This window comes from Falco punctatus, assembly GCF_963210335.1.
Source record: "Falco punctatus genome assembly, chromosome: 7".
NCBI lineage: Eukaryota > Metazoa > Chordata > Aves > Falconiformes > Falconidae > Falco > Falco punctatus.
In genome coordinates this window covers 33742704-33756303 of record NC_137587.1, presented here as the reverse complement: position 1 = coordinate 33756303, position 13600 = coordinate 33742704, and the positions used below count along the sequence as shown (strand labels likewise).

General features: G+C 38.3%; 1 long non-coding RNA gene across 9 annotated transcripts in view; it reads left to right on the top strand.

Moving 5' to 3' along the window:
- Window positions 1-379: 379 nt before the first annotated feature.
- LOC308067968 overlaps window positions 380-13600 on the top strand; it is a 110338-nt gene continuing 97117 nt past the window's right edge. For all 9 annotated transcript variants that reach the window (XR_013929793.1, XR_013929794.1, XR_013929795.1 and 6 more), the window contains exon 1: window positions 380-2281. This is a non-coding gene — a long non-coding RNA (uncharacterized lncRNA). The remainder of the gene's footprint in view (window positions 2282-13600) is intronic.

Sequence of the window (13600 nt, the reverse complement as noted above, 5' to 3'; positions counted from 1 at the left end):
CAAATCCCATTTCTTTACTTATGCTGTACAGCATGTTGCTTTTCATTGGTCTTCAAGTCACTGGTGGAGTGAGCCTCCTTTCCATTAAAACAAAGCTTGACAAGTGAAGTGGCATTGTAATGGCATATGGCTATCCAGCACTGTTAGCTGGGTGACAGATTACAGCAGGACCGGTTGCAGATGGGTGTGCTGAAGAGCCCACTGAATAGAGAATGTATTTATGTTTCACAACAGATACCCTATAAACCAGAAATTGATTGCTGCCTAATGGTTAGGCTAGATTTTGAGTAGTTATTTATATGACTACCACTGATTTCATCTAGAGATCTCAAATTCCTTTCAGACTCTAACCTTCACTGCTTTCATCATTTTTGAAAACAGGCTTAAAAATTCACTAGGACTGCATTTAAATTGATTTCTGAATACGTATTCGGGCATGACTCAAGGTATTGAGTGTCCACACCAGGGTTATGAATTTGGAGACAGAGATGTCCAGCAGCTGCATGGGCCATTAACCTAGTCTTTTTGATTGCTCTGAGGGATCTCAGGGGAGAGGGGATTATTGCACCCGCAGAGATTTGTTGCTAATTCTGTGATGTTTGATAGTTTTCTAAATTCTAAAGACACTGTCAACACTGACAACTTTTTAAATAACAGATTTCTGGAGTATAAAATAATCTATTGTTTCCACTGCAATTTGCATCAGAAAAGAATAAACTTCAGTTTAGCTTTCTTAACTTTGCTCTGGAGCTCTCAGAGACCAAGTGAACTCTTGGAAGGGCACATTCGTCCATGAAAAAGACTTGAAAACCACATGAAAAACTCCTCAACATTTTCTTTCTTCTTTTTCATACTGCGCAATGATTTTTTTCCCCAATATCTTGACATGTTGAGGATGGGAAATGGTTTCCTGCCTACTCTACCCACTAGTAAATGGCTCCAATGGATTTCTGGATATGGAACTGGGGTAAAAACTGCAAAATTATCCATTAGAGTGCCATTGTGAGAGATTTCCTCGTGTATTCCACTTCATTTGGCTTAATTTTATTTTTTTCCTTATAACTGGTTCCATTTTAGGGTATCTTGAAGTATTGCAATCTTTACTGGAATCTTAATCAAATTCCATAGTTTATTTGATTTTCTACTTATATATTTGCATTTTTCTTAGAAATCTTAAGGCAACACCTATTTTTAAAACAATATTCAATGCTCATGACATGTGAGTATCACTTTTTTACGCTTCTTTCTGCATTCCTCACTCTTCTGTCACAAATGAGACAAAAAACCAACAACACATGGTGGATCTGGACACTGGATTTATTCAAGAATCAACAAGATCAGAGCTTTTACCCAACTTGATTATTTCACACACTCAGTTATACATACCCTCCCCAGCATTATGTTTGCTAAAATTTTACTTCACTTCCAGCCAGGGATCACTGCTGGCCTGGAAGAGTTGGGCAGAAGAGCATGCTGGTCAGTCCTTGTGCCTGGGAATCCATTGGCATTTGTTTTCATCTCCTTGACCCCCCCAGATTTTCCTCACTTCCAGGGTTTTTCCTCCAGCCTTCTTTCTGGGCCACCTTCTTCTTCCTGAGACTACTTCTTTCCAGCAACCCTTTGTTTTGGCACCAGGTCTTCTTTCTGCAACCCAAGTCCATCATTTTTTCTACCTATAGAGTCTATATACAGAAGCACAACAGATGAGCAGCCATCTACTTTCTAGTTGTGTTTAATTCTTCTTTATTAAGTGGAGGATTCAAGATGTACCACTTTTATTTAGTCCAGATGCTATTAAAATTTACAGTCAGCCCATACAGATTGCAGCCAGCAAGTAGCAGGTTTCTGCTTGAGAGTTCAAAAGTTCAGTTTCAGACATTCACCCACACACCCACCCATGCACCCAATTATCTGCTGCCTGTTAACATTCATAATTTAAGCTATTTTTTTCACCCGCATCCCTTTCCCCCATGCTTTTGCTGACTTTCTCTGCATTGCAATACTTAAGAATAGTGGGATTTAGAGCCATGTAGCTAAGCCTGACCTTCTGTGGTCCAGAGCATTTCCTCCACCTGCTTTCAACAGAGAAAACAGAGGATGTTCAAAACACCTTAAAAAAGCAGCATCCCCATTCAGGCAACACACAGCCAGAGGTGGGGCTGCCCCAGCCACCACAGACTTGTCTGTGGCAACACAGGTGCAAAGCTTAGCCTGCAGCCCGCAGCATTGCCAGCTCCCCTGCTGCAAGTGAAGGACTTGACCCACCTTATTTTGAAACCTGGTGAGTAAATCAACCGAAATTTATTCTACAGTAAAACATGCTTGGAGGACTCATGCTAAATGGGGATTCATACCAGTGTAACTATGCACATTTACAGCCAGACACTAATTGCAGAATGGAGACCTAAGCTGCATTTCAGTGATTATCACTTGAGGATATATTTGAAAATACTAATATTGCATTTGCTAACTGAAGGATCATCTGAAGAGATAAGGAAAAAAAAAAAAAAAAGCGGGGTGTGGGGGGGAAATGAGACAGATGTCTCCTTTCCTGGTCATGGTTAACTAGCGACGCTCAGGGTACAAAACAACAAAACCACACAGAGTTGTCTTTATCTGCACAGATAACTTAAGTCTGTGGTCAAAGCCCACAGGGGCTTTACTGTAAAGCTCAGTAAGAAAACATATTCATGTTTTGATGTCTAACATACTTACTAAATAACATTTTTAGAATCTTTTTTTCCCTTCCTGCAATAATGTTCACAATCTTTACAAGTATTCCTTTCAGTCAAAGCTGAAAAGAAGGGAAGAAAAAAATGAAATAAAGCAACACGAAGAGAAACTTAAACGGAATGGGACATAAAAATTCAGGACATCTACGTTGGATGCCATAATTTAAAAAAAAAAAATAATAAAAGAGGGAGGAGGGATAGAGGGATGACAAAGTGAAAAGAAAAAATGCAGCAACTCTTTTATGTGAAGATTACGTTTAAAAATAACCAACTAACAGTCTGCACTTTTCAAAAGACTGACGTCCTGAAACGCATTTAGATTGATGCAGCCTGAGCCTGAAGTTCTCTTGCTGAGTAAACAGTCAAGTGTTCTTAATAGGAATTGCAGTTTCTCGACATCTGTTGGGGAAAAGGGAATGGTGAAACAACAATTTAGATTGAGATTGGTTTTGTTAAATGCATTTAAATTCCAAGATTAGTGGTGTTCTTTCTTTTTCAATTAGCATTTACTTGCAGAAAGGTTACAGATGAAGGGGCTGAGAAAGAGTTCTTTGGGGGAGGGGGTTAGCTCCCAGGGCAGTACAGAACGCACTAAAATGTGTAACACAGACTAGCATAGGACTTTAACGTAAACTTACAACTTATGCAAAAGCCAGTGCCTTTGAAAAGCTCTATGAAGGACCAAACAAAATTAAAAAACAATAACCATGACTTCACTTTGTTAAGCTCCTAAGAACTAAGCTGGAATTCATATATGAAAAAAAAAATTATTATTGCCTTGCAAAGGAATTTTCCAGCCCATTCATCCTGCAATTCCCCATGCTGATTAGACTGTGAGAGGATTGTGACTTCTTAAGGGTCACAGAAAGGTAAAAAGAAAGGAAGGCTATAAAAATGCCCTACCTGCTTTGCCACTTTTCAAAAACAAGCTCTCTCTGAGTTTTGTCAAGCAAAGGAAGATTCTTTTAGCCCAGTGAAAGAGTTGTTGCCATTTTGGGGAAACTGCAGTAATAACAAAACCTGGAATGTTCTGAACTGTCTTGCCCTGTTTCACTCTGGAACGTATGTCAGGGCTTGAGTCATCATTCCACACTGAGGCTGCTGCAACTGCTTTGTTTTCAGTGTGAAGACAAAGTGATGAAGAATAGTCCCAAACCCATACCATGCAAAAGATCCACTCCACACTCCCCTGCCCCCAGTATTATATGTTTTTCATCATATGAATTTCAAGTAATTCCATCTTTAATTTCTGTAGAACTTGTGACTGTGCTATGTTGCTTGGCTTTTCTAAGTTTGTTATCACTGTTCTTTCAAACCTCTGGAATCTGGATGTTGTGTTTGTTTTCTTCATTTGGAGCATTTTGGGTTCTTCTTTTTCCTTTGCAAAACTTGTAAATATACATTATCCCTTAGTCACTGACAATGCACTCAGAACTGGACAAAGATTATTCAGTCCCTGCTTGAATACCTGGGAAATGTAAAAAGAGACGCAAGGCAAGATAAAACTCAACCTTTTTGGAAAACTAAAGAAAAGGAAGAACTGCATAGATGTGTATTTTTTTTTCTATCACTGCATATTCAAACAATGTTTTAAACACTTATTCCAAAGCATCCATAAATCAACAGAAAGAGTGTTGTTGGCTTTGCTGTTTAAGTGCAAGAAGCATCATAAGGGGCAATACACGTTAGCATCAATACAATGTGTTTGGTGTTCTCTCTGCTGGTAAAGCAATGTCAGCCTACAGGAGTTCTGTTTAAATCTCTCTCTGGACACTTAAAACTAGCTGAGATTGATTGCACTATTTATTGATCTCATTTATATTGTCTTGGAGTTTTCAACCTAATGCTAATCTGATGAAGTGCAGATGAAGTAGGCTGTGGTGGTTAGCACTGTGTACGTTATTGCACAGAGCCGTTAAAGGACCAGTGTGAATTGAAAGTATGAACAAATGAGTGCATGGTTGGCACTGTGGAATATTTAATTCTCTAACCACAAGTAGATGTGATCACAAGAGACTTTACAAGAAACTGGGTTTGGGACTCTTGCCCTTTCAAAGGGAGAGTCCCCCACCCCATTCCTTTTCTCCTACTCAGAAACCTTCACTTTTTTCTACATCTGTCTCACCTTGTTAAAACACAGATAGTAGCAGGCACATCCTCTGCTTTCTGCTTAACACCCTGGTTTCCATTAGGCCTCCCCATCAGATGTAAATGCCTCCAGCCTGCCACCTCCTTTCAGTATTACAGCGATGCCCACCATGTGATAGCCTGGTCACCTACGGCAAAGCTGTATGTGGGGGCAGAGGCACTTTTGTTGGTGGCAGTGGAGCTATGACAGGTTACACCAGCTGAGGACCAGGCACACAGGGCATTGTTTTGTTTTGGAAAAAACAAGTAGCTTTAAGTAAACACAACTTTTCTTACGTAGCTATCTTGAGCCACACTTCAGGATGCTTGATCTATTTCCTTATCTTACATTTCCTATCACACAAAATAAAGGTTTAGTTAGACAAATTTTAATCCTGTAGCTAGTTCTACTATTGCTAGAAGAACTACTTAATATAAATAAATTCTGTAAGCTCATGCTTTCAGTCATTTTGTTCAGTACAAATGGTCAGGTAATTTTCCAAAAATAAAACTTACAAAAAATGGAAGCTGACAAGTCCTCTGTGTTTGTTTTAAGGATAATTACTATGTCTACTTTTTTTTAAAAACAAAAACAAACAAAACAGAACAAAACAAAATATTTTTTTTTAAAAAAAAACAAACAAACAAAGAAACCCCAAACCGAACCAAACCAAACCAAACAAACAAAAAAGAAAAATATAAGTAAGGGCTGGGCTGAACCTTCAATTTCCATCTAAAGTGAATCCAGGAGGTGCTGTGTCACAGATACACTGCTCTGACACACACTTTTTCCCAACTTTTTTCCTGTCCTCAGTGCAGGAGGTATTTACATGAGGAGCAAATCTTAATGTACCATATGTTTGTCCAGCTGTGTACATTGCAGGGAAAAGGCAATCCCTAGTTTTACTCATTTGCCTGCCGTGGAACACAAAACAGAGGTATTTGGCCACTGCAGATTTAGTGTTTCAGCTCAGGTTAGTTCACCCACTGCGTTAAAACAGACTCTTAGGGTTTTTGGTTGAGTGAGCATGTTCAAGACACAGTCCGGTCTATGGATACATTGCATTTTATATAATGCCAAAGCACACTGTGAATGATAAGGATCTAGACACACATTGACAGATAAATTTTAGTGTGCAGTTCTCTATCTGGGGGGTGTTCGATAACAGCGTTGCATATTGTGCTACTTGGGAAAGAGCTGTGAGCAGCTTTGGATTTCTTCCTGTCTGGGAACTAGTTGAGTCCCAGTGATGTTCCTGTTGTTGGGGAAGGACACGCTGCTGAACACAAAGTATTCTTACCAGTAGCTGCAGGGATCAGGTCCTAATCAGGTCAGCTTTACTCATTTCAGACATACTGGGACTGCTCCCAGGAGAAGTTGCCCATGTGCAAAGATACTTAACTTTTTCTCAAGCCAGTGGCTCGACAGGATGAAATGTAAAGAACTGAAAGAGGAAAAACAATTTTCCACATAAAGGAGGAGTCGTGGCACAATGGATTGTGTTTTTTTTACACAGATTCCACTTGGTTATTTGAATTGAAAGGAAACACAGACAGAGATGCTGAAAAGAAGAGGCTGAGGAGGTAGAAAAATAAACCTGAATGAAACTGGGTCTGGAACTGGTACAAGTTGTCCCCTTTGGTTTGCTTGGGACTGAATGTATTGCATATTGAAGGCTTTAATCAAATGCTCTGGGTCATATGAATGTATTTTTAATGCTTTTATGGTGTGGCATGTTCTAAGGAAAAAGTGTCATCCCACATATATCACATTTGTCTAAATTTGCATTCTCCCAGATGGCCACATTTATTGACTTTGTGAAGTTAACTGTATCTCCCTGCTCCCAACCAATCAGGGTTTGCTGGAGGATCAAAGAAAGTGAATCCTTCATTGTTTCATCTACTGCTGAGAATGACCCAAAACCAAAATCTTTTGACACCAACGCCCCCAAATGTCAGTCCCAGATTAGAACAGAAAGTTCCTGGCCCAAATTCTATTTTCATTTTGTGCAGTTTCCATGGAATTAAAAAATATTTCACCTGTAAACGTGAGCCCTTCTCTTGCTATCATGTTATTTACAGCCTCCAATATTAATCACATTTAGAGGTTAAAAAAAGCCCATTTCACACCTACTGAACAAACTAACTTTCCAGCTATTATTCCAAATATACACATTTATGCTTATGTGACCCAGAACTCAAGAAAAGTACTCAATTCCTTGCATTCCTAGGAACTGAACTTTAAATAACTTGCAGGGGAGTAATTTTTTTCTGGTCCTTCTAAAACTGCTCTTTGCAGCTATCAATCTTTATTAATTAAAAATTCACAAAATTAAATCAAATTCCTTTCTTTTCAATCAAGCTAAAGGAAAATGAACAACAAAATGCCCACAGTCCAGGTAGCTGCCAATTCCTTTTCTAGTAAGTGTTTAATTACTGATTTTTTTTTTAAGTCCTAGTGTAATATTATGGGAATTTAATCATCATTTCTATTAGTACAACTGCTTGAGAGGGTCTTGAAGACATTTCCTTTCACTTTAGTTTGCCCTGTGGATAAGTAGAGCACTTTGGTTCTGTATTGATTTGTCCTTTACTGCAGTGATCACCTTTCATTTTCAAGCATTCACCTTCCATTCATGAGCATTAAATCCCTATTTAAAAGAAATAATAGAATTGGAATGGTGGCTCAATAGGGCAATGATCAGTGGAAGAACCCAGATGACTTTATCTGGGTCAGAACTTTATTTCATTAAGTTGAATACTGATTTCTTGCTTTCCCCTTCTCTGTGTCTCAGGCCTTCCCTCTCCCTAAGGATGTGGAGACCAGCTGCCTTGAGATAAGAGAAAAGGAAGGGAAAGAAAGTGCATTTATAAAGGACACTGGTCTACACGTGCAGTTTGCAGCATATAAAAGCCCCCTGTGTGTGAATATGGGCTAACACATCAGCACATGTCTGTTTTGAAATGAAGAGCAGCAGGTACATTTTGACACAAATTCAAATCAAACGTGTGCCTTTGATATCATACTGGCAAAACTCGATCATATGCTTTGCTAATCGAGTGTGCCGAGTCTCCTATGCTTATGTTTTTTGGAATTAAATTGCATGACTGTGCTTTGCTCTGTAAAATGTGTAAATGTGTAAATTATGTCAGGACAGATTGCAAATGCCAGTTGAAGAAATAAAAAATATGCTGCACTCATTGTAAAGAGTGCAGGGGTGTGGCCTGGGAGATGGTGAGAAGGGGTTAATGCCTCCTAGCAAAATTCCTGGAAGAAACAGATTGATTTATTAACTGTTATTTGTATTAGTAGTATTACACAGCTCGTTGAAGAAACACCAGAAAACCCAGAAAAACCCATTCAGGACTTAGAGCTGGCAAGACTACTCTAGCAATAAATGTAGAGCCATGGCTTCTTCCTGGAAGAGTATGTTGCACTATGGTCAAGACGAAATAAGTGACTGTAGTGAGAGAAGGCAGAGTATCTTAGTACAATGGCATGGACTTATATGTTGGCCCTGTTTCAAGAAAGCACTTAAATAGGAACTTAAGACCAATCCCTTTAAGAAAGCACTTAAGCAGAAGCTTATGCACAGTAATGAACTGGAAAGTGCCCTTGAAATAAGGCCAATATATACAGCTTGCTTGATACTTTATATTTACATATATGGAATTATCTGATCATCCTTTAATGTATTTCAATTATATTTTAAATATCAATTAAGTTACAACTCCCTCTGCTCCCTTATTACTTATCTCTATTCCACATTCTTTCTCCCTTGCAAAAGTGACTTGGGATTACTGTCCAGAGACTCCCCTATTCTAGCAACCTATCTTATTTAAAAGGAGCCCTAAAAACTGAGGACTGTATTTGAAATCAAGGCACATGAAGATCTCAGCAGATTGCTTCCTTTTTCAAAGTTTGATCTTTCTCATTTTAGAGAGTCAACAAATTCCTGTTCTCATTGAAATCAGGATCAGCAAGAATTTATCCCTGAGTTCAGCTATATTAGCATACATCCCACTGTGCGATGGAATTGTCACCCAGGAGTGATCTTGCACCTCAGACAAGATTCATTTAAATAGGTATCACATGACTGTGCTGAAGCAGATATGAGTTGATAGTGAGATCAATTTAAACATATGTCATTCAGAGGACTGGGAATAAATACACTGATTTTACAAACTCTCTTTTTTAGCCCCAGCTATTTGTTTAAGTGGGTCATGTTTAACCTATGGAGTTATATAATCTTTTATGTGGCTTTATTACTGAATGTTTAATATTTTATCTCAAACATATTTTGTAGTGATGTTTGAACTTTTTGCTTTGATGGCCTGAATTTCAGAATTGTACCTTTTCAAGAAGGGGGAAAATACTTTAAAACCGATGTGAAAAAAGTATTCTACAGAAAGGCTATTTGCTATAAATAACTTCCAACTAGATGCAACTTGGTATTACCAAATTTCTAGAAATCTCAGATTAAAGTTTCTCAGGGTTTATTTTTCAAGCAAGGATCTGTAAATCTCGTATGTGATAATTTTCTTTCCCCCAGGAGCAGGGCAGACTTACTGCTTTACAGCAAGCTTCCCAGTTGGTATGAAACTGCTGAACATCAGTATTCACACGGTCACGGGTCCATTTCAGCATCTAGACATACGACTTAGTGGTGCTTCATTTGAGAACTGGGATTCACACTATATTTGTACTTATTTGTATAGTACCCAGTAACCTGGAATACTTACTGAATTTTAAGCTTTGAAGGTTGTGGATAATATATGCAGATTACAATTATATAGTGTAAAAAGTTCCCGAGAACTTTCTGTCTACAGCATTAAAAGCATGGGTATCACCTGTGATTTTCCACAGTCTTGAAACATAAGACATTTTCATAAATTTCATGCAGAAAAAACAGAGAGAAAGAAAATATGAACAGTCGCCGTAAGAAAATCTAAATATCTTTAATGTCTCAGAGCATCTCAGAGGAGAGTGCTGCAGCTATTGAAACAGATTAGAACTGAACAATTGTCACTAAATTTGCAGTAACCTATGGAGAGCATCATCAGCCTACAACTTCAGGGGCAAAAGAGGTTTCCTCCTCTTCCTGCATGTAGTTTGCCATCTATCCAACGGTCTGACTACTTAAAGACCAGCTGCTCTTTCCCACCCACTTAATAGGAGGAATGAAGGACGCTATTAGATTCAGTAACGGTAACCTGGCCCTATAGCAGTATACCAGACTGCTATGTACATTTCATCTTTTACCTTCAACTAGGTATTTTAACAATCAAGGTGACTATCTTTCTGAAAATCGTGATTATATGAAAAATATTTCATCACACATTTTACAATGTCAGGTGCTTCCCTTTAACCTCTAGAATCTGATTTACACTGGCTTTGGTGATTACACCTATGCCTATGCCAAAACCTCTTCTATCATTACAAAAGGCTATTTTGTTTGACTTTATGAAATAAACCTGCTCTGTGGTGCTCGTTTCAGTGGGATTCATCAATTAGCTGTGGAGTTTGCTTCATTTTTAAAAAGGAATTGGGTGAAAGTGCTGGGAAGAGTCTACATGGTAGTAATCTGGGAGACTATAATAATAGAAATGTATTTACAAAGCATGTCTACTTAGGAAACACATATTCTGGAACCGAACATTTGAGTAAGTTGAGAAGGCTCTGGGTCTTGAGCCTTCTGTCTTGAGCAAAAACGATTGAAGGAGAGAATTTCAGATATAAAAAGAATGGAATTTCTTTTTTGGGAAAGTCTGATTTTTTTTTTTTAAACTGGATATCCTTCAAATTGCAAAATCCTGAAGACTTCAAAATTTTCTGAGAATAAAAATTCTCAGGAGGAAGAATTATGTCAGCTTGGTCAAATCACTTATTTTTTATATTTTGATATTATAATTATATGCTGGATTGTGACAGAAAATCAAAAATGTTTTCTGAAATGCCACTTCAAAGAACAGAAATGTTTTGCTCAGAGAACACTGTTCTTTGTGGGATTCTCACCCTTTTATTTTCATGTATGTCCACATGCTTGTATAATCACCTTCTTTCACAAAGCTTTTTATTTCAAGTGAACCGCTTGTTCCAAAGGAAAATAATATTGTTTCTTATACCTATGCTACCATGAATCACATCTTCTAGATTTTTCTGCTGAATTCTGCTTTTGAAAATCTGACTTTTGTTTTTGATGTTTAGGTGGTCCCATTAGAATATTTGACCCTTCAGTCATAGGTCGGGCACCATCCCTCTCCTCGCAAACTGCCATTCCAAATTGCTTGGACTAATATAATTTATTGTTCTATTATTATTAACTAGGAATATCTACCATGTTTTGCGCCTTGATGAAAGTCATTAATTTCTGTTGGCAGCCTTCAGGCAGCCCTGAAGATGGAGAGTGAGAATTTTTACTCTTCTTAACTATAATGCTACAGTTGTGCTTTAAAGAGAACTTGGTTCTGTTTGTATGATCTTTGCTGAAAGGGACTATATGGAGCTCTGGGACTTCACACACACATGTCCATAACCCCCCCTATGGAAGCTGAAACATGACACTTCCTTTGTAAAGGATCCAAGAGTCCTGCCCCTAATCCATAGATACCACGTGTATGTAATCAACTTTTATTGGGTTTGTGAGGATGAAGCTTCCTCTTCCAATGTGAGCGCAATACAAACTTTGACAGTGTCATTGATGAAGAACTACATGGCTCAGATGAATAAGGGAAGATTATACAAAGCCTTTCTCCTGGTGCCTTCCGTGATATTTGTATAGTCTTGCTACGGCAGCCTTGTTATGTCAGACCCTTAAATGCAAACTGCTTGGAAAAAGAGAGAAAGCTAGTGCTGTCAAAAAACCACACCACAGCTGAAAAAGTTGAGGGTTTCCTAAATATCTTTTTCTCCTGCTAATGCTAGAAACCTTTTGGGTCATGATAGTGAGCCTAATGAAGGCAATGGCAAAGAGCCAAATGATTGCAGTGGCACTAAATCAAGTCATTGCTGGGCAAATTTTGAGGTTTGGTGTTTTGAAACCTTGATGGTTTTTGTTCAGAGACTCAGGTCATTATCTGAAGCCCAGCAGAAACCCAGTTTGGAAATTCAAGTGGCTTTGAGGCCTCTTTTCACCATAACACATGCGATCCATCCTTTCAAACTCAGAGGCAGAACTATAAATATTACAAAAGGACACCAGGATTTTTTGGAAGCAAGCATTCTGTGTGGGTATTAATTCATTCAAATCTCCAAATAAAAATACCAGGCACTGGATACTGTTCTCAGCAAATGGCTGTCTGAATCATAAGCCAATAAAAAAATACAGCAAAGAATCAATTCTGCTTTCCGACACAGCATACCATTTTCCTTTCACAATCACTAGGATTTTACAGCTGTTCTTACTAAATACCAACCACATTCAGGTGAAAAAAGTATCCTTAATAGTACTCTCATCTCCTCTGAAAAGTAATAATAAAGGTAATGAGTTTCACATAAGCAATTATGCAAAAGTAAATTTTTAAAAAATAGTGGTTTTGCTCAGGTCTTTCTAAGTTATACTGTCTTGCTTTTATTCACAAATTTTTGCGTTCTAACAATCACAGATTTCTTGAGCAATGGCTTCAGCAGTGCATTTAATGCACTACTTAAGCTTGGGTTTACCAGTGCACAAAGCTGGATGTTAATTCACAGGTTTTTAGTGAATATTTTTTTTTAAATTCGTGCTTAATCTTGAAATTTTTTTGGTGGAAATATTAGTTTATGAATAATTGGATAACTATAGAGATAGTTGTAAGTCCCTGTCATGAATATATGTTTTTTTCTCTTCTGTTTTCTTTTCCTTCCACCCTTAACCAAAATCACTGAAGAAGAAAAATAGCAAACCCAAATGAATCTTGGTTCTAGAAATTATATCTCAAGCTATACATTTTAACATTGGGGTTTTTTTTGTCTTTTAAATAAAATAAAATAAGTAAGAAAGTTACTTTCTTGTGAAATTATAGAATCATAGAGTAATTTAGATTGTAAATGACATTTGAAAGTTGTTCGACTGCCAGCACTGATCAGGGCTAACCTCCAAGTTAGACCAGGTTTTTCAGGATCTTTCCCGGGAAAGTGTGAAAATTCCCAAGGATGGAAACCCCACAGCCTCTATCAGACACTTTTCCAGTGCTTAACCACTTTCCTTGTGAAAACTTTTTTTAAATTGAATTTTCCCTTCCTGTAAGTTGTGACCTCTCATATATATGTCTCTCATCCTTTTGCTGTAACTCTCCGAGAAAAGTTTGACACTTCTCCATCACGTCCCTTCAGCTGCAACTGAGCTGCATGTGTGCTCTAGCTGGATTCCCTCTTTAGCCTTTTCTTCTCCAGGTTAAACAAACAAAGCTCAATCAGCCTCTCTTCATACATTTTCAGCCCTGTTCCCTTAATCAGCTGAGTGACCCTCCACAGGTCTCCCTCCAACTTGTCAGTCTGTCTCTTGTGCTGGATCCCCAAAAGACAGACTCTGTCCCAGGTGTGACCTCCCAGGTACCCAACAGAGGGGAATAATTACTTCCACAGACCTGCTGGCTGCATTTTGCTCGCACAGTCTGTGGCTGGTGTTCTCTGCGGCGAGGGCATCCTGCTGACTTGTGTTCAGCTTGTCATCCACCAAGACACACACATCCATTTTGGAAGAAGACCTGCTTCCTACTAAGTCAATTCCTCACTCCAGCCTGGAGTTATTTTCAACTAG